Genomic DNA, 2,921 nt, shown 5'->3' with positions numbered 1-2,921 from the left:
CAAGCTCACCCATAGCTCAGAGGCTAAAATATCTGAGCTAGGTGTAGTCCAGAGTACCGGACTACACTTTGTTCCCTAAGACTGGTTTTAGGTAACATCAAGTGTGTCTAGACCGATTGGACTAAACTGAGCAAGGTCACTCATAGCTCAGAGGCTAAGATATCTGAGCTAGGTGTAGTCCGTAGGACTGGACTACACTTTGTTCCCTAAGACTATTTTTTTTAGTAACATCAGGCCTACTTCAGGCTCGCGAGAATTTTATCGATTTTCTCTTAGAATGACGTGTTCCACCCTCATCCAAGCGCACTCAGACCATGGACACTACCTCCAGACCGTTGTAGTCACCACTCTCGACCCTATTCAGCGTCGATTCGACGAGGAAACGGCCGAGTGTGGAGGGGATGAGTGTGAACCAGACGATGCCTCTCCCTCCTACCTCGGCCCCTATGAGCGCCGATCCGACGAGGAAGGGGCCGAGCGAGGAGGGGATGAGTGTGAACCAGACGATGCCTCTCCCTCCTACCTCGGACCCTCTGAGCGCCAATCTGACGAGGAAGGGGTCGAGCGAGGAGGGCTGAGTGCTGAACGACCTCGATGCCTCTCCTCCCACCTCGGCCCCTCTGAGCGTCGATCCGACGAGGAACGGGCCGAGCAAGGAGGGCTGAGTGCTGAACGACCTCGATGCCTCTCCTCCCACCTCGGCCCCTCTGAGTGCCAATCCGACGAGGAAGGGGCCGAGCAAGGAGGGTTGAGTGCTGAACGACCTCCATGCCTCTCCTCCCACGTCGGCCCCTCTGAGCGTCGATCCGACGAGGAAGGGGCCGAGCGAGGAGGGCTGAGTACCGAACACCCTCGATGCCTCTCCTCCCACCTCGGCCCCTCTGAGCGCCGATCCGACGAGGAAGGGGCCAAGCGAGGAGGGCTGAGTGCTGAACACCCTCGATGCCTCTCCTCCCACCTCGTCCCCTCTGAGCGCCGATCCGACGAGGAAGGGCCGAGCGAGGAGGGGTGAGTGCTGAACAGGTTAAACCTCAATGCCTCTCCTCCCCCCTCGGCCCCTCTTAGCGTCGATCAGACGAGGAAGGGGCCGAGAGAGGAGGGCTGAGTGCTGAACACCCTCGATGCCTCTCCTCCCACCTCGACCCCTCTGAGCGCCGATCCGGCGAGGAAGGGGCTGAGCGAGGCGGGCTGAGTGCTGAACAGGTTAAACCTCCATACCTCTCCTCCCACCTCGGCCCCTCTGAGCGTCGATTCGACGAGGAAGGGGCCGAGCGAGGAGGGCTGAGTGCTATCCCCTCCATGCCTCCCCTCCCACCTTGGAGCCTCTCAGCGTCGATTCGACGAGGAAACGGCCGAGTGTGGAGGGAGGGAGTGTGAACCAGATGATGCCTCTCCTCCCACCTCGGCCCCTCTGAGCGCCGATCCGACGAGGAAGGGGCCGAGCGAGGAGGGCTGAGTACCGAACACCCTCGATGCCTCTCCTCCCACCTCGGCCCCTCTGAGCGCCGATCCGACGAGGAAGGGGCCAAGCGAGGAGGGCTGAGTGCTGAACACCCTCGATGCCTCTCCTCCCACCTCGTCCCCTCTGAGCGCCGATCCGACGAGGAAGGGGCCGAGCGAGGAGGGGTGAGTGCTGAACAGGTTAAACCTCAATGCCTCTCCTCCCCCCTCGGCCCCTCTTAGCGTCGATCAGACGAGGAAGGGGCCGAGAGAGGAGGGCTGAGTGCTGAACACCCTCGATGCCTCTCCTCCCACCTCGACCCCTCTGAGCGCCGATCCGGCGAGGAAGGGGCCAAGCGAGGAGGGCTGAGTGCTGAACACCCTCGATGCCTCTCCTCCCACCTCGTCCCCTCTGAGCGCCGATCCGACGAGGAAGGGGCCGAGCGAGGAGGGGTGAGTGCTGAACAGGTTAAACCTCAATGCCTCTCCTCCCCCCTCGGCCCCTCTTAGCGTCGATCAGACGAGGAAGGGGCCGAGAGAGGAGGGCTGAGTGCTGAACACCCTCGATGCCTCTCCTCCCACCTCGACCCCTCTGAGCGCCGATCCGGCGAGGAAGGGGCTGAGCGAGGCGGGCTGAGTGCTGAACAGGTTAAACCTCCATACCTCTCCTCCCACCTCGGCCCCTCTGAGCGTCGATTCGACGAGGAAGGGGCCGAGCGAGGAGGGCTGAGTGCTATCCCCTCCATGCCTCCCCTCCCACCTTGGAGCCTCTCAGCGTCGATTCGACGAGGAAACGGCCGAGTGTGGAGGGAGGGAGTGTGAACCAGATGATGCCTCTCCTCCCACCTCGGCCCCTCTGAGCGCCGATCCGACGAGGAAGGGGCCGAGCCAGGAGGGCTGAGTGCTATCCCCTCCATGCCTCCCCTCCCACCTTCGAGCCTCTCAGCGTCGATTCGATGAGCAACCGGCCGAGTGTGAGTGTGGAGGATCGAGAGAGGGGTCGGCCTGGGTGCTGCCACCTTCCTACAGGCACCTGCGATATGCACGGGCCTCGGGGAGGGCCGGACCGCAGCACCGCCTCGGACCGGTCGGTGAAGGTGTCCCTTCCCCATGGTAAAATATATGGGTGAGCTAAAGGGCTCGACAGTTCTCCGCAGGCCTAATTCAGGCTCACGAGGATTTTATCGATTTTCCCTTAGAATGACGTGTTCTACCGTCATCCAGGTTCGCTCAAACCTTGGATCACTACCTCCAGACCGTTGTAGTCACCACTCTCGACCGCCTTGAGCGTCGATTCGACGAGGAAGCGGCCGAGTGTGGAGGGAGTGAGTGTGAACCAGACGATGCCTCTCCTCCCACCTCGGCCCCTCTGAGCGCCGATCCGACGAGGAAGGGGCCGAGTGAGGAGGGTTGATTGCTGAACGACCTCGATGCCTCTCCTCCCACCTCGGCCCCTCTGAGCGTCGATCCGACGCTAGTCT

The sequence above is a fragment of the Coenobita brevimanus genome, unplaced genomic scaffold, assembly GCF_032717465.1.
Source record: "Coenobita brevimanus isolate Jiangsu-jjx unplaced genomic scaffold, ASM3271746v2 jjx.HiC_scaffold_1993, whole genome shotgun sequence".
Lineage (NCBI taxonomy): Eukaryota > Metazoa > Arthropoda > Malacostraca > Decapoda > Coenobitidae > Coenobita > Coenobita brevimanus.
Note: the sequence above shows the minus strand (reverse complement) of the source record.